The sequence below is a fragment of the Lutra lutra genome, chromosome 8 (genome assembly GCF_902655055.1).
Source record: "Lutra lutra chromosome 8, mLutLut1.2, whole genome shotgun sequence".
NCBI lineage: Eukaryota > Metazoa > Chordata > Mammalia > Carnivora > Mustelidae > Lutra > Lutra lutra.
Window position 1 is genome coordinate 34,591,973 of NC_062285.1, and position 26,401 is coordinate 34,618,373.

The window sequence follows — 26,401 nt, forward strand, 5'->3', positions numbered from 1 at the left end:
GACGTGTTTTGACATGGTAGAAAGATGGGATGACCACAGATCGTGCTCTGCCAACATACAATTTGGACCCCTAAGAACCGTAGCCTGCACTAAACATAGAGTATCCAAGCTGACTAGAGTCCATCCTAGTTCTATGTTCTTTCCTCAATTTGGAAGATTGGACATGAACAGGTGTCTAACCGAAGGGATATTCCTGAGCAAAAACCTTCTGATGGTCACAGTAAAGGAAGTCCCAAACTAGGGCTCTGTACGTGACTCTTCATGTTTTCCACTCAGTCAGTTCTAACAGCTTCCAACTTTCCAAGCCTCAACAGGGTTAAGAATTCATCTTAAGCACACTTCCCTCGCAACCTTTGAGGCGTGGTTGACATTGATAGACAGATGGGATGAGCACAGGTCGAGCTCTGCCAGGATACGATTTGGGCCCCTAAGCCCGTAGCTTGCATTTCACACATACTATCCAAGCGGGACAGAATCCGTCCTTATTCTATGTCCTTTCCTCAATTGGGACACATTGCCATGAACGGGTCCTCACCGAAGGAGTTTTCCTGAACACAGACTTTCCAATGGTGATAGTTTAGGAAGTCCCATTCTAGGGCTCTGTACCTGACTCTTTATGTTTTCCACTCAGTTCCAACAGCTTCCAAATTTCCACTGCCTCAACCCAGTCATGGGTCCGTCCTAAGGCATATTTCCCTCACGACGTTGGAGGCATTTTCCACGTAGGAAATCTGTGCTGATGACCACAGGTTGTGCTTTGCCAAAAGACTTCTTGGACCTAAGATCTGTAGGCTGCACTTCACTCACAGTTTCCAACCTGCCCAGAGTCCGTCCTTGGTCTAGCTTCTTTCCTAAACTGGGATGACACTGCCACGAATGAGTGTGTGACTGAAGGAGTATTTTGGAACAGAGACCTTCCCAATCACACCGTTAAGGAAGTCTCATCCTAGGACTCTGTATGCGCCTTTCCTGTTTTCAACACAGTAAATTCCAACACCTTCTAGCTTCTGACTGTCTCAACCCTCTTCCTAACCGTCCAAGAGCACACTTCCCTCACCACGCTTGAGGCATTTTGGCAGAGTTAGACAGTGTGGGTGACCACTGGTAGTGCTCTGCCATTATATGATGTAGACATCTAAGAGCCATCGCATGCGCTCACTCACAGTGTTCAACCTGACCTGTGTCCATCCTCATTCTATGTTCTCTCTGCCACTGGGATGACACTGCCACAAATGAGCGTCCGCCTGAAGGAGTTTCCCTGAACACAGACCATCCTAGGTTCACCGTTATGGATGTCTGAGACGAGGGCCCTGTAGGCGCCTATTCATGTATTCCACACTTTCAGGTCCAACAGCTTCCACCATTCCACAGCCTCAAACCTGTCGCGAGTCCCTGCTAAAGCTCACTTTCCTCCCGCGATTTGACGCGTTCTTGACCCAGGAAGACTGTGTGGATGAACACAGTTGGTGTACATCCAATATGGGTTTTGAACCCTAAGAGCCGAAGCCTGCACTTCATTCCCAGTATCCAACCTGCCTACACTCGGTCCTTCTTCTACCTTCTTTTCTCAACTGGGAAGACAGTGCCAGGAATGAGTGTGTGACTGAAGGAGGTTTTTGGAACACAAACCTTCCTATTCTCACCGTTCAGGAAGTCCCAAACTAGGGCTCTGTACTTGACTCCCCATGTTTTCACTCAGTCAGTTCTAACAGCGTCCAAATTTCCACAGCCTCAACTCTGTTACGAATCCATCTTAAGCACACTTCTGTCACACATTTTGAGGCGTTTTTGACATTGATAGACAGATGGGATGACCCCAGATCGATCTCTGCCTAGATACGATTTGGGCCACTTAGTCCCGAAACCTGAGCTTCACACATACTATCCAAACGGGCCAGAATCCGTCCTTCTTCAATGTCCTTTCCTCAATTGGGAAGACACTGCCATGAACCGGTGTCTTGCCGAAGGAGTTTTCCTAATCACAGACCTTCCGATGGTCACAGATTAGGAAGTCCCATACTAGGGCTCTGTACCTGACTGTTTATGTTTTTCTCTCACCTCCAACAATTTCTAACTTTCCACTGCTTCAACCCAGTCACGGATCCATCCTAAGGCACGTTTTCCTCACGCAGTTTGAGGCGTTTTCCACATCGGAAAACAATGCTGATGACCACAGGTCGTACTTTGCCAAAATACGTCTGGGACCCCTAAGAGCCGTACGCTGCGTTTCACTCACAGTATCCGACTTTCCCAGAGTCCGTCCTTGGTCTACCTTCTTTCCTCAACTGGGATGACACTGCCACGAATGAGCGAGTGACTGACAGAGTATTTTGGAACACAGACCTCCCATGCTCACGTTAAGGAAGTCTCATCCTAGGGCTCTGTACGCGCCTATTCCTGTTTTCAACACAGTCAATTCCAACACCTTCCAGCTTCCGACTGCCTCAACCCTGTCCATAGTCCGTTCAGAGCACATTTCCCTCACAACGTTTGAGGCATTTTGGACAGAGTTAGACAGTGTGGATGACCACAGGTAGTGCTCTGCCAAGATATGATGTAGACATCTAAGAGCCATCGCATGGGCTTCAATCACAGTGTTCAACCTGCTCAGTGTCTCTCCTTATTCTATCTTCTTTCTGCAACTGGGAAGACACTGCCACAAATGAGCGTCCGCCTGAAGGAGTTTCCCTGAACACAGACCATCCTAGGTTCACCGGTATGGATGTCTGAGGCGGGGGCCCTGTAGTCGCCTATTCATGCGTCCACACTTTCAGGTCCAACAGCTTCCACCTTTCCACAGCCTCAAACCTGTCATGAGTCCCTGCTAAAGCACACTTTCCTCACGCGATTTGAAGTGTTCTCGACCCAGGAAGTAGTGTGGATGACCACAGGTGGTGTACATACAATATGGGTTTTGGACCCCTAAGAGACAAAGCCTGCACATCATTCCCAGTATCCAACCTGCCTACAGTCCGTCCTTCATCTAAAGACAGTGTGAATGATCACAGTTGGTGTACATCCAATATGGGGTTTGGACGTCTAAGAGCCAAAGCCTGCACTTCATTCCCAGTATCCAACCTGCCTACATCCGTTCTTATTCTACCTTCTTTTCTCAACTGGGAAGACACAGCCACGAATGAGTGTGTGACTGAAGGAGGTTTTTGGAACACAAACCTTCCTATGCTCTCTGTTCAGGAAGTCCCACACTAGGGTTCTGTACGTGACGCTTCATGTTTTCCACTCAGTCATTTCTAACAGCTTCCAACTTTCCACAGCCTCACACTGTTAAGAATCCATCTTAAGCACACTTCCCTCACAACCTTTGATAGACAGATGGGATGACCACAGGTCGAGGTCTCCCAGGATACAATTTGGGTCACTCAGCCCCGTAGCCTGCATTTCACACATACTTACCAAGCGGGCTAGAATCCGTCCTTGTTCTATGTCCTTTCCTCAATTGTGAAGTCACTGCCATGAACGAGTGTATCACGGAAGGTGTTTTACTGAACACAGACCTTCCGATGGTCATAATTTAGGAAGTCCCATACTAGGGCTCTGTACCTGACTCTTTATGTTTTCCATCACTTCCAACAGCTTCCAACTTTCCACTGCCTCAACCCAGTCACGGGGCTGTCCTAAAGGCACACTTCAATCACGACATTTGAGGCGTTTTCCATGTAGGAATCAGTGCTGAGGACCACAGGTTGTGCTTTGCCAAAAGACTTCTTGAAGCCCTAAGATCTGTAGGCTGCACTTCACTCACTGTATCCAACCTGCCCAGAGTCCGTCCTTGTTCTAGATTCTTTCCTCATCTGGGAAAACACTGCCAGGAATGAGTGTGTGACTGAAGTATTTTGGAACACAGACCTTCCCAATCCCACCGTTAAGGAAGTCTCATCCTAGGGCTCTGTACGCGACTATTCATGTTTTCAACACAGTCTATTCCAACAACCCAGCTTCCTACTGCCTCAACACTGTCCCTAGTCCGTCCAGAGCACATTTCCCTCACAACGTATGCGGCATTTTGGACAGAGTTAGACAGTGTGGATGACCACAGGTAGTGCTCTGCCAAGATATGATGTAGACATCTAAGAGCCATCGCATGCGCTTCACACACAGTGTTCAACCTGCCCAGTGTCCATTCATATTCTATCTTCTTTCTACAACTGGGAAGACACTGCCACAAATGAGCGTCCGTCTGAAGGAGTTTCCCTGACCCAGACCATCCTAGTTTACCGATATGGATGTCTGAGACTAGGGTCCTGTACGCGCCTCTTCATGTATTCCACACTTTCAGGTCCAACAGTTTCCACCATTCCACAGCGTCAAAGCTGTCGCGAGTCCCTGCTACAGCTCACTTTCATCACCTGATTGGAAGCGCTTTCTACCCAGGAAGACAGTGTGTTTGACCTCAGTTGGTGTACATCCAATATGGGTTGTGATCCCTAAGAGCCGAAGCCTGCACTACATTCCCAGTATCCAACCTGCGTACAGTCCGCCCTTCTTCTACCTTCTTTCCTCAACTGGGAAGGCACTGCCCTGAATGAGTGAGTGACAGAAGGAGTATTTTGGAACACAGACCTTCCCAATCTCACCATTAAGGAAGTCTCATCCTAGGGCTCTTTACGCGCCTATTCCTGTTTTCAGCACAGTCAATTCCAGCACCTTCCAGCTTCCGACTGTCTCAACCCTACCACTAGTCCGTCCAGAGCACACTTCCCTCACCACGTTTGAGGCATTTTGGACAGAGTTAGACAGTGTGGATGACCACAGGTAGTGCTCTGCCAAGATATGATGTAGACATCTAAGAACCATCGCATGCACTTCAACCACAGTGTTCAACCTGCCCAGTGTCCGTCCTTATTCTATCTTCTTTCTCCAACTGGGAAGACACTGCCATAAATGTGTGTCCATCGGAAGGAGTTTCCCTGACACAGACCATCCTAGGTTCACCAATATGGATATCAGAGACAAGGGCCCTGTAGGCGCCTATTGATATATTCCACACTTTCAGGTCCAACAACTTCCACCATTCCACAGCCTCAAACCTGTCGCGATTCCCTGCTAAAGCTCAATTTCCTCACAATATTGGAAGCGCTTTCTACCCAGGAAGACAGTGTGGTTGACCACAATTTGTGTACATCCAATATGGGTTTTGTCCCCTAAGAGCCGAAGCCTGCACTACATTCACAGTATCCAACCTGCCTACAGTTCCCCCTTCTTCTACATTCTTTCCTCATCTGGGAAGACACTGCCCTGAATGAGTGTGTGACTGAAGGAGTATTTTGGAACACAGACCTTCCCAACATCACCGTTAAGGAATTCTCATCCTAGGTCTCTGTACGCGCCTATTCCTATTTTCCACACAGTCAATTCCAACACCTTCCTGCTTCCAACTGCCTCAACCCTGTCCCTAGTCCGTCCAAAAGCACACTACCCTCACGATGTTTGAAGCATTTTTGGACATAGTTAGACAGTGTGGATGACTACAGTTAGTGCTCTGCCAAGATATGTATAGACATCAAAGAGCCATCGAATGCGCTTCACACACAGTGTTCAACCTGACCAGTGTCTGTCCTTATTCTATCTTCTTTCTGCAACTGGGAAGACACTGCCGCAAATGAGCATCCACCTGAAAGAGATTCCCTGAACACAGATCATCCTAGAGTCACCGGTATGGATTTCTGAGACTAGGGCACTGTAGGCGCCTATTCATGTATTCTACAATTTCAGGTCCAACAGCTTCCACCTTTCCACAGCCTCAAACCTGTCAGGAGTCCCTGCTAAAGCTCACTTTCCTCACGCGATTTGTAGCGTTCTCGACCCAGGAAGACTGTGTGGATGAACACAGTTGGTGTACATCCAATATGGGTTTTGGACACCTGAGCCGAAGCCTGCACTACATTCCCAGTATCCAACCTGCCTACAGTCCGTCCTTCTTCTAAAGACAGTGTGGATACCACAGTTGGTGTATCCCAATATGGTTTTGGACCCCCAAGAGCCCAAGCCTGCACTTCATTCCCCGTATCCAAACTTCCTACATCCGTCCTACTTCTATCTTCTTTTCTCAACTGGGAAGACACTGCCACGAACGAGTGTGTGACTGAAGGATGTTTTTGGGACACAGACCTTCTTATTCTCTCCGTTCACGAAGGCGCAAACTAGGGCTCTGTACTTGAGTCTCCATGTTTTCCACTCAGTCATTTCTAACAGCGTCCAAATTTCCACAGCCTCAACTCTGTTACGAATCCATCTTAAGCACCCTTCCCTCATAACCTTTGAGGCGTGGTTGACATAGATAGACAGATCGGATGACCACAGGTCGAGATCTGCCAAGATACGATTTGGGCCCCTTAGTCACGTAGCCTGCATTTCACACATACTATCCAAACGGGCCAGAATCCATCCTTGTTCAATGTCCATTCCTCAATTGAGAAGACACTGCTGAACGGGTGTCTTACCGAAGGAGTTTTCTTGAACACAGACCTTCTGAGGGTCACAGTTAAGGAATTCCCATACTACGGCTCTGTACCTGACTCTTTATGTATTCCACTCAGATCCAAGAGCTTCCAACTTTACACTGCCTCAAGCCAGTCACGGGTCCGTCCTAAGGCACCCTTCCCTCACGACGTTTGAGGTGTTTTCCACGTAGGAAATCAGTGGTGATGACCACAGGTTGTGCTTTGCCAAAAACTTCTTGGACCACTAAGAGCCGTAGGCTGCGCTTCACTCACAGTATCCAACCTGCCCAGAGTCCGTCCATCTTCTACCTTCTTTCCTAAACTGGGATGACACTGACACGAATGAGTGTGTGAATGTCGGAGAATTTTGGAATACAAACCCTCCCATGCTCACTGTTAAGGAAGTCTCATCCTAGGCCTCGGTACGCGCCTATTCCTGTTTTCAACACAGTCAATTCCAACACCTTCCAGCTTCGGACTGCCTCAACCCTGTGCCTAGTCCGTCCAAGAGCACACTTCCCTCACGAAGTTTGAAGCATTTTGGACAGAGTTAGACAGTGTGGATGACCACAGGTAGTGCTCGGCCAAGATATGATGTAGACATCTAAGAGCCATCGAATGTGCTTCACTCACAGTGTTGTAATGCCCAGTGTCTGTCCTTATTCTATCCTCTTTCTGCAACTGGGAAGACACTGCCACAAATCAGCATCCACCTGATGGAATTCCCTGAACACAGATCATCCTAGGGACACCGGTATGGATGTCTGAGTCTAGGGCCCTGTAGGCGCCTATTCATTAATTCCACACTTTCAGGTCCAACGGCTTCCACCATTCCACAGCCTCAAACCTGTCACGAGTCCCTGCTAAAGCTATCTTACCTCACGTGATTTGAAGTGTTCTCGACCCAAAGACTGTGTAGATGAACACAGTTCGTGTACATGCTATATGGGTATTGGACTCTTAAGAGCCGAAGCCTGCAATTCATTCCCAGTATCCAACCTGCCTAGAGTTCGTCCTTCTTCTAAAGACAGTGTGGATGACAACAGTTGGTGTACATCCAGGATGGGTTTTGCACCCCTAAGTGCCCAAGCCTGCACTACATTCCCAGTTTCAAAACTGCTTACATCCGTCCTTCTTCTACCTACTTTTCTCAACTGGGAAGACACTGCCACGAATGAGTGTGTGACTGAGGGAGATTTTTGGAACACAAAACATCCAATTCTCACCGTTCAGGAAGTCCCAAACTAGGGATCTGTACTTGACTCCCCATGTTTTCCACTCAGTCAGTTCTAACAGGGTCCAAATTTCCACAGCCTCAACCCTGTTACAAATGCATCTTAGGCACATTTCCCTCACAACCTTTGAGACGTGGTTGACATAGATAGACATATGGGATAAACACAGGTCGAGCTCTGCCAAGATACGATTTGGGCCCCTTAGTCCCGTAGCCTGCACTTCACACATACTATCCAAATGGGCCAGAATCCGTCCTTGTTCAATGACATTTCCTCAATTGGGAAGACACTGCCATGAACGGGTGTCTCACCGAAGGAGTTTTCCTGATACAGACCTTCTGATGGTCACAGTTTAGGAAGTCCCATACTAGGGCTCTGTACCTGACTCTTTATGTTTTCCACTCAGTTCCGACAGCTTCCAACTTTCCACTGCCTCAACCCAGTCTCGGGTCCGTCCTAAGGCACATTCCCTCAAGACGTTTGAGACATTTTCCATGAAGGAAATCAGTGCTGATGACCACAGGTTGTGCGTTGCCAAAGGACTTCTTGGACCACTAAGAGCTTTAGGCTGCACTTCACTCACAGTATCCAACCTGCCCAGAGGCCGTCCTTGTTCTACCTTCTTTCCTTAACTGGGATGACACTGACACGAATGAGTGTGTGAGTCGGAGTATTCTGGAACACAAACCCTCCCATGCTCACCGTTAAGGAAGTCTCATCCTAGGGCTCTGAACTAGCCGATTCCTGTTTTCAACACAGGCAATTCTGACACCTTCCAGCTTCAGACTGCCTCAAACCTGTCCCTAGTCCGTCCAAGAGCACACTTCCCTCACGACCTTTGAAGCATTTTGGACAGAGTCAGACAGTGTGGATGACAACAGGTAGTGCTCTGACAAGATATGATATAGACATCTAAGAGCCTTCGAATGTGCTTCACTCACAGTGCTCAACCTGCCCAGTGTCTGTCCTTATTCTATCTTCTTTCTGCAACTGGGAAGACACTGCCACAAATGAGCGTCCACCTGAAGGAATTTTCCTGAACACAGATCATATAGGGTCACAGGTATGGATGTCTGAGACTGGGGCCCTGTAGGCGCCTATTCATTTATTCCACACTTTCAGGTCCAACAGCTTCCACCTTTCCACAGCCTCAACTCTGTCGCGAGTCTCTGCTAAAGCTCTCTTACCTCACGCGATTTGAAGCGTTATCAACCCAGGAAGACTGTGTGGATGAACACAGTTCTTGTACATCCAATATGGGTATTGGACGCCTCAGAGCAAAAGCCTGTATTTCATTCCCAGTATCCAACCTGCCTACAGTCCGTCCTTCTTCTAAAGACAATGTGGATGAACACAGTTGGTGTACATCCAATATGGGTTTTGGATCCCTAAGAGCCCAAGCCTGCACTTCATTCCCATTATCCAAACTTTCTACATCCATCCTTCTTCTACCTTCTTTCTCAACTGGGAAGACACTGCCACGAATGAGTGTGTGACTGTAGGAGGTTTTTGGAACACAAACCTTCCTATTCTCACCGTTGAGGAAGACCCAAACTAGGGCTCTGTACTTGACTCTCCATGTTTTCCACTCAGTCAGTTCTAACAGCGTCCAAATCTCCACAGCCTCAACTCCGTTACGAATCCATCTTTTTTTTTTTCAGCATAACAGTATTCATTATTTTTGCACCACACCCAGTGCTCGATGCAATCCGTGCCCTCTACAATACCCACCACCTGGTGCCCCCAACCTCCCACCCCCCTCCCCTTCAAAATTCTCAGATCGTTTTTCAGAGTCCATAGTCTCTCATGGTTCACCTCCCCTTCCAATTTCCCTCAACTCCCTTCTCCTCTCCATCTCCCCTTGTCCTCCATGCTATTTGTTATGATCCACAAATAAGTGAAACCATATGATAATTGACTCTCTCTGCTTGACTTATTTCACTCAGCATAATCTCTTCCAGTCCCGTCCATGTTGCTACAAAACTTGGGGATTCATCCTTTCTTTCTTTCTTTTTTTTTTTTTTTACAGCTTTATAAACATATATTTTTATCCCCAGGGGTACAGGTCTGCGAATCGCCAGGTTTACACACTTCACAACACTCACCATAGCACATACCCTCCCCGATATCCATAACCCCACCCCCTCTCCCAACCCCCTCCCCCCATCAACCCTCAGTTTGTTTTGTGAGATTAAGAGTCACTTATGGTTTGTCTCCCTCCCAATCCCATCTTGTTACATTTACTCTTCTCCTACCCCCTCAACCCCCCATGTTGCATCTCCTCTCCCTCATATCAGGGAGATCATATGATAGTTGTCTTTCTCCGATTGACTTATTTCGCTAAGCATGATACCCTCTAGTTCCATCCACGTCGTTGCAAATGCAAGATTTCATTTCTTTTGATGGCTGCATAGTATTCCATTGTGTATATATACCACATCTTCTTTATCCATTCGTCTGTAGATGGACATCTAGGTTCTTTCCATAGTTTGGCTATTGTAGACATTGCTGCTATAAACATTCGGGTGCACGTGCCCCTTCGGATCACTACGTTTGTATCTTTAGGGTAAATACCCAGCAGTGCAATTGCAGGGTCATAGGGTAGTTCTATTTTCAACATTTTGAGGAACCTCCATGCTGTTTTCCAGAGTGGTTGCACCAGCTTGCATTCCCACCAACAGTGTAGGAGGGTTCCCCTTTCTCCGCATCCTCGCCAGCATCTGTCATTTCCTGACTTGTTCATTTTAGCCATTCTGACTGGTGTGAGGTGATATCTCATTGTGGTTTTGATTTGTATTTCCCTGATGCCGAGTGATATGGAGCACTTTTTCATGTGTCTGTTGGCCATCTGGATGTCTTCTTTGCAGAAATGTCTGTTCATGTCCTCTGCCCATTTCTTGATTGGATTATTTGTTCTTTGGGTGTTGAGTTTGCTAAGTTCTTTATAGATTTTGGACACTAGCCCTTTATCTGATATGTCATTTGCAAATATCTTCTCCCATTCTGTCAGTAGTCATTTGGTTTTGTTCATTGTTTCTTTTGCTGTGCAAAAGCTTTTGATCTTGATAAAATCCCAAAAGTTCATTTTTGCCCTTGCTTCCCTTGCCTTTGGTGATGTTCCTAGGAAGATGTTGCTGCGGCTGAGGTCGAAGAGGTTGCTGCCTGTGTTCTCCTCGAGGATTTTGATGGATTCCTTTCTCACATTGAGATCCTTCATCCATTTTGAGTCTATTTTCGTGTGTGGTGTAAGGAAATGATCCAATTTCATTTTTCTGCATGTGGCTGTCCAATTTTCCCAACACCATTTATTGAAGAGGCTGTCTTTGTTCCATTGGACATTCTTTCCTGCTTTGTCGAAGATGAGTTGACCATAGAGTTGAGGGTCCATTTCTGGGCTCTCTATTCTTTTCCATTGATCTATGTGTCTGTTTTTGTGCCAGTACCATGCTGTCTTGATGATGACAGCTTTGTAATAGAGCTTGAAGTCCGGAATTGTGATGCCACCAACTTTGGCTTTCTTTTTCAATATTCCTTTGGCTATTCGAGGTCTTTTCTGGTTCCATATAAATTTTAGGATTATTTGTTCCATTTCTTTGAAAAAAATGGATGGTACTTTGATAGGAATTGCATTAAATGTGTAGATTGCTTTAGGTAGCATAGACATTTTCACAATATTTATTCTTCCAATCCAGGAGCATGGAACATTTTTCCATTTCTTTGTGTCTTCCTCAATTTCTTTCATGAGTACTTTATAGTTTTCTGAGTATAGATTCTTAGTCTCTTTGGTTAGGTTTATTCCTAGGTATCTTATAGTTTTGGGTGCAATTGTAAATGGGATGGACTCCTTAATTTCTCTTTCTTCTGTCTTGTTGTTGGTGTAGAGAAATGCAACTGATTTCTGTGCATTGATTTTATATCCTGACAGTTTACTGAATTCCTGTACAAGTTCTAGCAGTTTTGGAGTGGAGTCTTTTGGGTTTTCCACATAGAGTATCATATCATCTGCGAAGAGTGATAGTTTGACTTCTTCTTTGCCGATTTGGATGCCTTTAATTTCCTTTTGTTGTCTGATTGCTGAGGCTAGGACTTCTAGTACTATGTTGAATAGCAGTGGTGATAACGGACATCCCTGCCGTGTTCCTGACCTTAGCGGAAAAGCTTTCAGTTTTTCTCCATTGAGAATGATATTTGCGGTGGGTTTTTCATAGATGGCTTTGATAATATTGAGGTATGTGCCGTCTATCCCTACACTTTGAAGAGTTTTGATCAGGAAGGGATGATGTACTTTGTCAAATGCTTTTTCAGCATCTATGGAGAGTATCATATGGTTCTTGTTCTTTCTTTTATTAATGTGTTGTATCACATTGATTGATTTGCGGATGTTGAACCAGCCTTGCAGCCCTGGAATAAATCCCACTTGGTCGTGGTGAATAATCCTTTTAACGTACTGTTGAATCCTATTGGCTAGTATTTTCGCGAGAATTTTTGCATCTGTGTTCATCAAGGATATTGGTCTGTAGTTCTCTTTTTTGTTGGGATCCTTGTCTGGTTTTGGGATCAAGGTGATGCTGGCCTCATAAAATGAGTTTGGAAGTTTTCCTTCTATTGCTATTTTTTGGAACAGTTTCAGGAGAATAGGAATTAGTTCTTCTTTAAATGTTTGGTAGAATTCCCCCGGGAAGCCGTCTGGCCCTGGGCTTTTGTTTGTTTGGAGATTTTTGATGACTGTTTCAATCTCCTTACTGGTTATGGGTCTGTTCAGGCTTTCTATTTCTTCCTGGTTCAGTTGTGGTAGTTTATATGTCTCTAGGAATGCATCCATTTCTTCCAGATTGTCAAATTTGTTGGCGTAGAGTTGCTCATAGTATGTTCTTATAATTGTCTGTATTTCTTTGGTGTTCGTTGTGATCTCTCCTCTTTCATTCATGATTTTATTTATTTGGGTCCTCTCTCTTTTCTTTTTGATAAGTCTGGCCAGGGGTTTATCAATCTTATTAATTCTTTCAAAGAACCAGCTCCTAGTTTCGTTGATTTGTTCTATTGTTTTTTTGGTTTCTATTTCATTGATTTCTGCTCTGATCTTTATGATTTCTCTTCTCCTGCTGGGTTTAGGGTTTCTTTCTTGTTCTTTCTCCAGCTCCTTTAGGTGTAGGGTTAGGTTGTGTACCTGAGACCTTTCTTGTTTCTTGAGAAAGGCTTGTACCGCTATATATTTTCCTCTCAGGACTGCCTTTGTTGTGTCCCACAGATTCTGAACCGTTGTGTTTTCATTATCATTTGTTTCCATAAATTTTTTCAATTCTTCTTTGATTTCCTGGTTGACCCATTCATTCTTTAGAAGGATGCTGTTTAGTCTCCATGTATTTGGGTTCTTTCCAAATTTCCTCTTGTTATTGAGTTCTAGCTTTAGAGCATTGTGGTCTGAAAATATGCAGGGAATGATCCCAATCTTTTGATACCGGTTGAGACTTGATTTAGGACCAAGAATGTGGTCTATTCTGGAGAACGTTCCATGTGCACTAGAGAAGAATATGTATTCTGTTGCTTTGGGATGAAATGTTCTGAATATATCTGTGATGTCCATCTGGTCCAGTGTGTCATTTAAGGCCTTGATTTCCTTGTTGATCTTTTGCTTGGATGATCTGTCCATTTCAGTGAGGGGAGTGTTAAAATCCCCTACTATGATTGTATTCTTGTCGATGTGTTTCTTTGATTTTGTTATTAATTGGTTTATATAGTTGGCTGCTCCCACGTTAGGGGCATAGATATTTAAAATTGTTAGATCTTCTTGTTGGACAGTTCCTTTGAGTATGATATAGTGTCCTTCCTCATCTCTTATTATAGTCTTCGGCTTAAAATCTAATTGATCTGATATAAGGATTGCCACTCCTGCTTTCTTCTGATGTCCATTAGCATGGTAAATTCTTTTCCACCCCCTCACTTTAAACCTGGAGGTGTCTTCGGGTGTAAGATGAGTTTCTTGTAGGCAACATATAGATGGTTTTTGTTTTTTTATCCATTCTGATACCCTGTGTCTTTTGATTGGGGCATTTAGCCCATTAACATTCAGGGTAAGTATCGAGAGATATGAATTTAGTGCCATTGTATTACCTGTAAGGTGACTGTTATTGTATATTGTCTCTGTTTCTTTCTGATCTACTACTTTGAGGGTCTCTCTTTGCTTAGAGGACCCCTTTCAATATTTCCTGTAGAGCTGGTTTGGTATTTGCAAATTCTTTCAGTTTTTGTTTGTCCTGGAAGATTTTAATCTCTCCGTCTATTTTCAATGATAGCCTAGCTGGATATAGTATTCTTGGCTGCATGTTTTTCTCATTTAGTACTCTGAATATATCATGCCAGCTCTTTCTGGCCTGCCAGGTCTCTGTGGATAAGTCTGCTGCCAATCTAATATTTTTACCATTGTACGTTACAGACTTCTTTTCCCGGGCTGCTTTCAGGATCTTTTCTTTGTCACTAAGACTTGTCAATTTTACTATTAGGTGACGGGGTGTAGACCTATTCTTATTGATTTTGAGGGGGGTTCTCTGAACCTCCTGGATTTTGATGCTTGTTCCCTTTGCCATATTGGGGAAATTCTCTCCAATAATTCTCTCCAACATACCTTCTGCTCCCCTCTCTGTTTCCTCTTCTTCTGGAATCCCAATTATTCTAATGTTGTTTCGTCTTATGGTGTCACTTATCTCTCGAATTCTCCCCTCGTGGTCCAGTAGCTGTTTGTCCCTCTTTTGCTCAGCTTCTTTATTCTCTATCATTTGGTCTTCTATATCGCTAATTCTTTCTTCTGCCTCATTTATCCTAGCAGTGAGAGCCTCCATTTTTGATTGCACCTCATTAATAGCTTTTTTGATTTCAACTTGGTTAGATTTTAGTTCTTTTATTTCTCCAGAAAGGGCTTTTATATCTACCGAGAGGGTTGCTTTAATATCTTCCATATCTTTTTCAAGCCCGGCTAGAACCTTGAGAGTCATCATTCTGAACTCTATATCTGACATATTACCAATGTCTGTATTGATTAGGTCCCTAGCCTTTGGTATTGCCTCTTGTTCTTTTTTTTGTTGTGAATTTTTCCGCCTTGTCATTTTGTCCAGATAAGAGTTTTTGAAGGAGCAAGTAAAATACTAAAAGGGTGGCAACAACCCCAGGAAAATATGCTTTAGCCAAATCAGAAGAGATCCCAAATCATGGGGGGGGGAGAAAGGGGATAAAAAGGGGTTCAGAAAGAAAGAAAAAAAAAAGAAACTATTAAAAAAAAGAAAGCCGATAAAGAAAAAATATAAAAAGAGGAAAAATATATATATATTAGATAAACTATTTAAAAAACGTTAAAAAAAGAAAACGGTAAAAGTTAAAAAAAAATTTAGCAAAAGAAGAGAAAAAGAAAAAAAAATTGAAAAAGAAAAAAAAATTAAATTAACTGCAAGGCTAAAAAATCATGGGGAGAAAGCCATGAGTTCCGTGCTTTGCTTTCTTCACCTCTGGAATTCAGCCGTTCTCCTTGGTAGGTGAACTTGGTCCTGGCTGGGTTTCCCGTAGATCTTCTGGGGGAGGGGCCCGTTGTAGTGATTCTCAAGCGTCTTTGCCCCAGGCGGAGTTGCACCGCCCTTACCCGGGGCCGCGCTGAGTCATCCGCTCGGGTTCGCTTTCGGGAGCTTTTGTTCCCTGAGCGCTTTCCGTAGAGTCCAGAGGACGGGAATGAAGATGGCGGCCTCCCGGTCTCCGGCCTGGAGGAGCCGAGAGACCGGGGCCCCACTCCTCAGTGCGCCCTCAGAGAACAGCGCCAAATGACTACCGTCACCCTGGCCTCCGGCCGCGCTCCGAGCTGACCGAGCCTGCGACCGGTTCACGGCAACCCTGAGCTGAGAGTCACTCCTCGGCTCTGTCTCTGCAGCCGGCTTCCCCGTTCTAATACCGGTAAGCTCTGCGACACTCAGACACCCCCGATCCTTCTGCGACCCTGCCGGACCTGAGGCCGCGCTGACCCCGCCTGGGCGTCACCCCAGTTAAGCCTCTGGAGCGATGTCCCTCCGCGGAACAGACTTTTAAAAGTCCTGATTTTGCTCCGTTGCTCCGCCGCTCGCCGGGAGCCGGCCCCTCCCCCCGCGGTCTATCTTCCCGTCGCTTTGGATTCACTTCTCCGCCAGTCCTACCTTGCAGAAAGTGGTTGATTTTCTGTTTCTGGAATTGCTGTTCTTCTTCTCTTCAATCTCCCGTTGGATTTGTAGGTGTTTGCAATCTTTAGATAAGCTATTTAGCTGATCTCCCGCTACCCGAAGTAGTCTCAGCCTGCTACTTCTCCGCCATCTTGACTCCTCCCCCATTACGAATCCATCTTAAGCACACTTCCCTCACAACCTTTGAGGCGTGGTTGACATTGATCGACAGATGGGATGACCACAGGTCGAGCTCTGCCAAGATACTATTTGGGCCCCTTAGTCCCGTAGCCTGCACTTCACACATACTATCCAAGCGGGCCAGAATCCGACCTTGTTCAATGTCCTTTCCTCAATTGGGAAGACACTGCCATGAACGGGTGTCTCACCGAAGGAGTTTTCCTGAACACAGACCTTCCGATGGTCACAGTTTAAGAAGTCCCATTCTAGAGCTCTGTACCTGATTCTTTATGTTTTCCACTCATTTCCAACACCTTCCAACTTTCCACTGCATCAACACAGTCACGGGTCCATCCTAAGGCACACTTGCCTCACGACGTTTGAGGCGTTTCCAAATAGGAAATCAGTGCTGATGACCACAGGTTGTGCTTTGCCAAAAGACTTCTCGGACCACTAAGAGCATTAGGCTGCACTTCACTCACAGTATCCAACCGCCCAGAGTCCCTCCTTGTTCTACGTTCTTTCATCCTTTGGGATGACACTGACACGAATGAGTGTGGGACTGTCAGAGTATCTTGGAACACAAACCCTCTCATGCTCACCGTTAAGGAAGTCTATCCTAGGGCTCTGTAAGCGCCTATTCCTGTTTTCAACACAGTCAATTCCAACACCTTCCAGCTTCCAACTGCCTCAACCCTGTCCCTAGTCCGTCCAAAAGCACACTTCCCTCACAAAGTTTGAAGCATTTTGGACAGAGTTAGACAGTGTGGATGACTACTGGTAGTGCTCGGCCAAGATATGATGTAGACATCTATGAGCCATCGAATGTGCTTCACTCACAGTGTTCAACCTGCCCAGTGTCTGTCCTTATTCTATCTTCTTTCTGCAATTGGGAAGACACTGCCACAAATGAGCGTCCACCTGAAGGAGTTTCCATGAACACAGACCATCCTAGGGTCACCGGTATGATGTCTGTGACTAGGGCCCTATAGGCGCCTATTCATTTATTCCACACTTTCAGGTCGAACAGCTTCCACCTTTCCACAGCCTCAAACCTGTCGCGAGTCCCTGCTAAAGCTCACTTTCCTCACGCGATTTGAAGTCTTCTCGACCCAGGAAGGCTGTGTGGATGAACACAGTTCGTGTTCAACCAATATAGGTATTGGACACCTAAGACCGAACCCTGCACTTCATTCCCAGTGTCCAACTTGCCTAACGGCCGTCCTTCTTCTAAAGACAGTGTGGATGACCACAGTTGGTGTACATCCAATATGGTTTTGGACCCCTAAGAGCCCAAGCCTTCACTTAATTCCCAGTATCCAAACTTCCTACATCCGTCCTTCTTCTACATTCTTTTCTCAACTGGGAAGACACTGCCACGAATGTGTGTGTCACTGAAGGAGGTTTTTGGAACACAAACCTTCCTATACTCACCGTTCAGGAAGCCGAAACTAAGGCTCTGCACTTGACTCTCCATGTTTTCCACTCAGTCAGTTCTAACAGGGTCCAAATTTCCATAGGCTCAACTCTGTTACGAATCCTTCTAAAGCACATTTCCCTCACAGCCTTTGAGGCGTGGTTGACATAGATAGACAATGAGATGACCAAAGGTCGTGCTCTGCCAAGATACGATTTGGGCCCCTTAGTCCCGAAGCCTGCACCTCACACATACTATCCAAACTGGCCAGAATCCGTCCTTGTTCAATGTCCTTTCCTCAATTGGGAAGACACTGCCATGAACGGGTGTCTTACCGAAGGAGTTTTTCTGAACCCAGACCTTCCGATGGTCACAGATTAGGAAATCCCGTACTAGGGCCCTGTACCTGAATCTTTATTTTTTCCACTAGGTCCAACAGCTTCCAACTTTACACTCCCTCAACCCAGTCACGGGTCCATCCTAAGGCACACTTCCCTCACAACGTTTGAGGCGTTTTCTACGTAGGAAATCAGTGGTGATGGACAGGATGTGCTTTGCCAAAAGACTTCTTGGACTACTAAAAGCTGTAGGCTAGACTTCACTCACAGTATCCAACCTGTCCAGAGTCTGTCCTTGTTCTACCTTCTTTCCTCAACTGGGATGACACTGACACGAATGAGTGTGGGACTGTCGGAGTATTTTGGAACACAAACCTCCCATCCTCACCGTTAAGGAAGTCTCATCCTAGGGCTCTGTACGCGCCTATTCCTGTTTTCAACACAGTCAATTCCAACACCTTCCAGCTTCCGACTGCCTCACCCTGTCCCTGGTCCGGCCAAGAGTACACTTCCATTACGACGTTTGAAGCCTTTTGGACAGAGTTAGACAGTGTGGATGACAACAGGTGTTGCTCGGCCAAGATATGATGTAGAAATCTAAGACCATCGAATGTATTTCACTCACAGTGTTCAACCTGCCCAGTGTCTGTCCTTATTCTCTCCTCTTTCTGCAACTGGGAAGACACTGCCACAGATCAGCATCCACCTGAAGGAGTTTCCCTGAACACAGATCATCCTAGGGACACCTGTATGGATGTCTGAGTCTAGGGCCATGTAGGCGCCTATTCATGTATTCCACACTTTCAGGTCAAACAGCTTCCACCATTCCACAGCCTCAAACCTGTCACGAGTCCCTGCTAAAGCTCTCTTACCTCACGTGATTTGAAGTGTTCTCGACCCAGAAAGACTGTGTGGATGAACACAGTTCGTGTACATGCTATATGGGTATTGGACTCTTAAGAGCCGAAGCCTGCAATTCATTCCCAGTCTCCAACCTGCCTACAGTCCGTCCTTCTTCTAAAGACAGTATGGATGACAACAGTTGGTGTACATCCAATATGGGTTTTGCACCCCTAAGTGCCCAAGCCTCACTTCATTCCAGTTTCAAACCTGTTTACATCCGTCCTTCTTCTACCTACTTTTATCAACTGGGAAGACACTGCCACGAATGAGTGTGTGACTGAGGGAGGTTTTTGGAACACAAACCATCCAATTCTCAACGTTCAGGAAGTCCCAAACTAGGGATCTGTACTTGACTCCCCATGTTTTCCACTCAGTCAGTTCTAACAGCGTCCAAATTTCCACAGCCTCAACTCTGTTACGAATGCATCTTAAGCACATTTCCCTCACAACCTTTGAGACGTGGTTGACATATGGGATAAAAACAGGTCGAGCTCTGCCAAGATACGATTTGGGCCTCTTAGTCCCGTAGCCTGCACCTCACACATACTATCCAAACTGGCCAGAATCCGTCCTTGTTCAATGTCCTTTCCTCAATTGGGAAGACACTGCCATGAGCGGGGTTCTCACCGAAGCTGTTTTCCTGAACACAGACCTTCCGATGGTCACAGTTTAGGAAGTCCCGTACTAGGGCGCTGTACCTGAATCTTTATGTTTTCCACTCAGTTCCGACAGCTTCCAACTTTCCACTGCCTCAACCCAGTCACGGGTCCGTCCTAAGGCACACTTCCCTCAAGATGTTTGAGACATTTTCAATGTAGGGAATCAGTGATGGTGACCACAGGTTGTGCTTTGCCAAAAGACTTCTTGGACCCCTAAGAGCTGTAGGCTGCACTTCACTCACAGTATCCAACCATACCAGAGTCCCTCCTTGTTCTACCTTCTTTCCTCAACTGGGATGACACTGCCACGATTGAGTGTGTGACTGTCAGAGTATTCTGGAACACAAACCCTCCCATTCTCACCGTTAAGTAAGTCTCATCCTAGGGCTCTGTACGCGCCTATTCCTGTTTTCAACACAGTCAATTCCAACACCTTCCAGCTTCCGACTGCCTCAACCCTGTCCCTAGTCCGTTCAGGAGCACACTTCCCTCACGATGTTTGAAGCATTTTGGACAGACTTAGACAGTGTGGATGACCACAGTTTCTGCTCTGCCAAGATATGATGTAGACATCTTAGAGCCATCGAATGCGCTTCACACATAGTGTTCAACCTGCCCAGTGTCTGTCCTTATTCTATCTTCTTTCTTCAACTGAGAAGATACTGCCACAAATCACCGTCCACCTGAAGGAGTTTCCCTGAGCAGAGATCATCCTAGGGTCACCGGTATGGATGTCTGAGACCAGGGCCCTGTAGGCGCTTATTCATGTATTCCACACTTTCAGGTCCAACAGCTTCCACTTTCCACAGCCTCAAACCTGTCGCGAGTCCCTGTTAAAGCTCACTTTCCTCACGCGATTTGAAGCATTCTCAACCCAGGAAGACTGTGTGGATGAACACAGTTCTTGTACATCCAATATGGGTATTGGACGCCTAAGAGCCGAAGCGTATCACTTCACTCCCAGTATCCAACCTGCCTACAGGCCATGCATCTTCTAAAGACAGTGTGGATGACCACAGTTGGTGTACATCCAGGATGGGTTTTGGACCCTAATAGCCCAAGCCTGCACTTCATTTCCAGTATCCAACCTTCCTACATCCATCCTTCTTCTACCTTCTTTTCTCAACTGGGAAGACACTGCCACGAATGAGTGTGTGACTGAGGGAGGTTTTTGGAACACAAACCTTCCTATTCTCACCGTTGAGGAAGACCCAAACTAGGGCTCTGTACTTGACTCTCCATGTTTTCCACACAGTCAGTTCTAACAGCGTCCAAATCTCCACAGCCTCAACTTTGTTAGGAATCAATCTTAAGCACACTTCCCTCACAACCTTTGAGGCGTGGTTGACATTGATAGACAGATGGGATGACCACAGGTCGAGCTCTGCCAAGATACGTTGGGCCCCTTAGTCCCGTAGCCTGCACTTCACACATACTATCCAAGCGGGCCAGAATCCGACCTTTTTCAATGTCCTTTCTTCAATTGGGAAGACACTGCTATTAACAGGTGTCTCACAGAAGGAGTTTTCCTGAACAAAGACCTTCTGATGGTCACAGTTTAGGAAGTCCAATACTAGGGCTCTGTACCTGATTCTTTATGTTTTCCACTCATTTCCAACACCTTCCAACTTTCCACTGCATCAACCCAGTCACGGGTCCGTCCTAAGGCACACTTGCCTCACGACGTTTGAGGCGTTTTCCACATAGGAAATCAGTGCTGATGACCACAGGTTGTGCTTTGCCAAAAGACTTCTCGGACCACTAAGAGCATTAGGCTGCCCTTCACTCACAGTATCCAACCTGCCCAGAGTCCGTCCTTGGTCTAGTTTCTTTCCTCAACTGGGAAGACACTGCCACGAATGAGTGTGTGACTGAAGGAATATTTTGGAACACAGACGTCCCAATCACACCGTTAAGGAAGTCTCATGCTAGGGCTCTGTAAACGCCCATTCCTGCTTTCAACACAGTCAATGCCAACACCTAACAGCTTCCGACTTCCTCAACCCTGTCCCTAGTCCGTCCAAGAGCACACCTCCCTCACGACGTTTGAAGCATTTTGGACAGAGTTAGACAGTGTGGATGACCAGAGGTAGTGCTCTGCCAAGATATGATGTAGACATCTAAGAGCCATCGCATGCGCTTCCCTCACAGTGTTCAACCTGCCCAGTGTCTGTCCTTATTCTATCCTCTTTCTGCAACTGGGAAGACACTGCCACAAATGAGCTTCCACCTGAAGGTGTTTCCCTGAACACAGATCATCCTAGGGTCACCGGTATGGCTGTTTGAGACTAGGGCCCTGTAAGCCTCTATTCATGTATTCCACACTTTCACGTCCAACAGCTTCCAACATTCCACAGCCACAAACCAGTCATAAGTCCCTGCTAAAGCTCACTTTCCTCACTCGATTGGAAGCGCTTTCTACCCAGGAAGACAGTGTGGTGGACCACAGTTGGTGTACATCCAATATGGGTTTTGACCCCTAAGAGCCAAAGCTTGCACTTCATTCCCAGTATCCAACCTGCCTACAGTCCGTCCTTCTACCTTCTTTCCTCAACTGGGAAGACACTGCCCCGAATGAGTGTATGACTGAAGGAGGTTTCTGGAACACAGACATTCCTATGTTCTCTGTTCAGTAAATCCCAAACTAGGGCTCTGTACCTGACTCTTCATGTTTTCCACTCAGTCAGTTCTAACAGCTTCCGACTTTCCAAAGCCTCAACACTTTTAGAATCCATATTAAGCACACTTCCCTCACAACCTTTGAGGCATGGTTGACATTGATAGACAGATGGGATGACCACAGGTCGAGCTCTTCCAGGTTACAATTTGGGCCCCTAAGCCCCGTAGCCTGTATTTCACACATACTATCCAAGCGGGCCAGATTCCGTCCTTGTTCTATGTCCTTTCCTCAATTGTGAAGACACTGCCATGAACGAGTGTCTCACGGAAGGAGTTTTCCTGAACACAGACCTTCCGATGGTCACAGTTTAGGAAGTCCCATACTAGGGCCCTGAACCTGACTCTTTATGTTTTCCACTCACTTCCAACAGCTTCCAACTTTCCACTGCCTCAACCCAGTCACGCGTACGTCCTAAGGCACATTTTCCTCACGACGTTTGAGGCGTTTCCCCTAGGAAATCACTGCTGATGACCACAGTTTGTGCTTTGCCAAAAGACTTCTTGGACCCCTAAGAGCTGTAGGCTGCACTTCACTCACATATCCAACCTGCCCAGTGTCCGTCCTTGGTCTAGCTTCTTTCCTCAACTGGGATGACACTGACACGAATGAGTGTGTGACTGAAGGATTACTTTGGAACACAGACCTGCCCAATCTCACCGTTAAGGAAGTCTCATCCTAGGGCTCTGTACGCACCTATTCCTGTTTTCAACACAGTCAATTCCAACACCTTCTAGCTTCCAACTGCCTCAACCCTGTCCCTAGTCCGTCCAGAGGACACTTCCCTCACCACGTTTGAGGCATTTTGGACAGAGATAGACACTGTGGATGACCACAGGTAGTGCTCTGCCAAGATATGATGTAGACATCTAAGAGCCTTCGAATGCGCTTCACTCACAGAATTCAACCTGCCCAGTGTCTGTCCTTATTCTATCTTCTTTCTACAACTGGGAAGACACTGCCACAAATGAGTGTCTGCCTGAAGGACTTTCCGTGAACACAGACCATCCTAGGTTCACCCTTATGGATGTCTGAGTTGAGGGCCCTGTAGGCGCCTAATCATGTATTCCACACTTTCAGGTCTAACAGCTTCCACCTTTCCACAGCCTCAAACCTGTCGCCAGTCCCTGCTAAAGCTCACTTTCCTCACGCGATTGAACCGTTCTCGACCCAGGAAGACAGAGTGGATGACCAGAGTTGGTGTACATCCAATATGGGTTTTGGACCCCTAAGAGCCGAAGCCTACACTTCATTCAATGTATCCAACCTGCCTACAGTCCTTCCTTCTTCTAAAGACAGTGTGAATGACCAGAGTTGGTGTACATCCAATATGGGTTTTGGACCCCTAAGTGCCCGAGCCTGCACTTCATTCTAAGTATCCAACCTGCCTATACCCGTTCTTCTTCTACCTTCTTTTCTCAACTGGGAAGACAGTGCCACGAATGAGTGTGTGGCTGAAGGAGGTTTTTGGAACACAAACCTTCCTATTCTCACCGTTCAGGAAGTCCCAAACTAGGGCTCTTTACTTGACTCCCCATGTTTTCCACTCAGTCAGTTCTAACAGCGTCCAAATTTCCACAGCCTCAAAACAGTTACGAATCCATCTTAAGCACACTTCCCTCACAACCTTTGAGGCGCGTTTGACTTAGATAGACAGATGGGATGACCACAGGTCGAGCTCTGCCAAGATACGATTTGGGCCCCTTAGTCACGTACCCTGCACTTCACACATACTATGCAAACGGGCCAGAATCCGTCCTTGTTCAATGTCCTTTCCTCAATTGGGAAGACACTGCCATGAACGGGTGTCTCACCGAAAGAGTTTTCCTGATCACAGACCCTCCGATGGTCACGGTTTAGGAAGTCCCATACTAGGGCTCTGTACCTGACTCTTTATGTTTTCCACTCACTTCCAACAGCTTCCTGCTTTCCACTGCCTCAACCCAATCACGGTTCCGTCCTAAGGCACACTTCCCTCACGATGTTTGAGGCATTTTCCACGTAGAAAATCAGTGCTGATGACCACAGGTTGTGCTTTGCCAAAAGACTTCTTGGACCCCTAAGAGCTGTAGACTGCACGTCACTTACAGTATCCAATCTGCCCAGAGTCCGTCCTTGGTCTAGCTTCTTTCCTCAACTGGGAAAACACTGCCTCATATGAGTGTGTGAATGAAGGAGTATTTTGGAACTCAGAACTTCCCTATCTTACCGTTAAGGAAGTCTCATCCTAGGGCTCTGTACACGTCTATTCCTGTTTTCAACACAGTCAATTTCAACACCTTCCAGCTTCTGACTACCTCCACCCTGTCCGAAATCCGTCCAAGAGCACACTTCCCTCACCACGTTCGAGGCATTTTGGACAGAGTTAGACAGTGTGGATGACCACAGGTAGTGCCCTGCCAAGATATGATGTATACATCCAAGAGCCATCGAATTGCTTCACTCACAGTTTTCAACTGACCCAGTGTCCGTCCTTATTCTATCTTCTTTCTGCAACTGGGAAGACACTGCCACAAATGAGCGTCGGTCTGAAGGAGTTTCCCTGACATAGACCATCGTATGTTCACTGGTATGGATGTCTGAGACGAGGGCCCTGTATGCTCCTATTCATGTAATCCCCACTTTCAGGTCCAACATCTTCCACTTTCCACAGATTCAAACCTGTCACGAGACCCTTCTAAAGCTCACTTTCCTCACTCGATTGGAAGCGCTTTCTACCCAGGAAGACAGTGTGGTTGACCACAGTTGGTGTACATCCAATATGGGTTTTGACCACTAAGAGCCGAAGCCTGCAATTCATTCCCATTATCCAACCTGTCTACAGTCCGTCCTTCTTCAACCTTCTTTCCTCAACTGGGAAGACACTGCCCCGAATGAGTGTGTGACTGAAGGAGGTTTCTGGAACACAGACCTCCTATGCTCTCCGTTCAGGAAGTCCCTTACTAGGGCTCTGTACGTGACTCTTCATGTTTTCCACTCAGTCAGTTCTAAGATCTTCCAACTTTCCAGAGCCTCAACACTGTTAAGAATCCATCTTAAGCACACTTCCCTCACAAACTTTGAGGCGTGGTTGACATTGATAGACAGATGGGATGACCACAGGTCGAGCTCAGCCAGGATACGATTTGGGCCACTAAGCCCCGTAGCCTACATTTCACACATACTATACAAGCGGGCGAGAATCCATCCTTGTTCTATGTCCTTTCCTCAATTGTGAAGACACTGCCTTGAACGAGTTTCTCACGGAATCTGTTTTCCTGAACACAGACCTTCCGATGGTCACAGTTTAGGAAATCCCATAGTAGGGCTCTGTGCCTGACTCGTTATAATTTCCACTCACTTCCAACAGCTTCCACCTTTCCACAGCCTCAAACCTGTCGCGAGTCCCTGCTAAAGGTCACTTTCCTCACGTGATTTGAAGCTTTCTCGACCCAGGAAGACAGTGTGGATGACCAAAGTTGGTGTACATCCAATATGGGTTTTGGACGCCTAAGAGCAAAAGCCTGCACTTCATTCCAATTACCCAACCTGCCTACAGTGTGTCCTTCTTCTAAAGACAGTGTGGATGACCACAATTGGTGTACATCCTGTATGGGTTTTGGACCCCTTAGAGCCCAAGCCTGCACTTCATTCCCAGTATCTAACCTGCCTACATCCGTCCTTCTTCTACCTTATTTTCTCATTGGGAAGACACTGTCACGAAAGAGTGTGTGACTGAAGGAGGTTTTTGGAACAGAAACCTTCCTATTCTCAGCGTTCAGGAACTCCCAAACTAGGGCTCTGTACTTGACTCCCCATGTTTTTCACTCAGTCAGTTCTAACAGCGTGCAAAATTCCACAGCCTCAAAACAGTTACGAATCCATCCTAATCACACTTCCCTCACAAAATTGAGGCGCGGTTGACATAGATAGACAGATGGGATGACCACAGGTCGACCTCTGCCAAGATACTATTTGGGCCCCTTAGTCCCGTAGCCTGCACTTCACACATACTATCCAAACGGGCCAGAATCCGCCCTTCTTCAATGTCCTTTCCTCAATTGGGAAGACACTGCCATGAACTGGTGTCTCACCGAAATAGTTTTCCTGATCACAGACCCTCCGATGGTCACAGTTTAGGAAGTCCCATACTAGGGCTCTGTACCTGACTCTTTATGTTTTCCACTCACTTTCAACAGCTTCCTGCTTTGCACTCCCTCAACCCAGTCACGGGTCCGTCCTAAGGCACACTTCCCTCACGATTATTGAGCCGTTTCCACGTAGCAAATCACTGCTGATGACCACAGGTTGTGCTTTGCCAAAAGAATTTTTGGACCCCTAAAAGCTGTCGGCTGCACGTCACTAACAGTATCCAACCTGC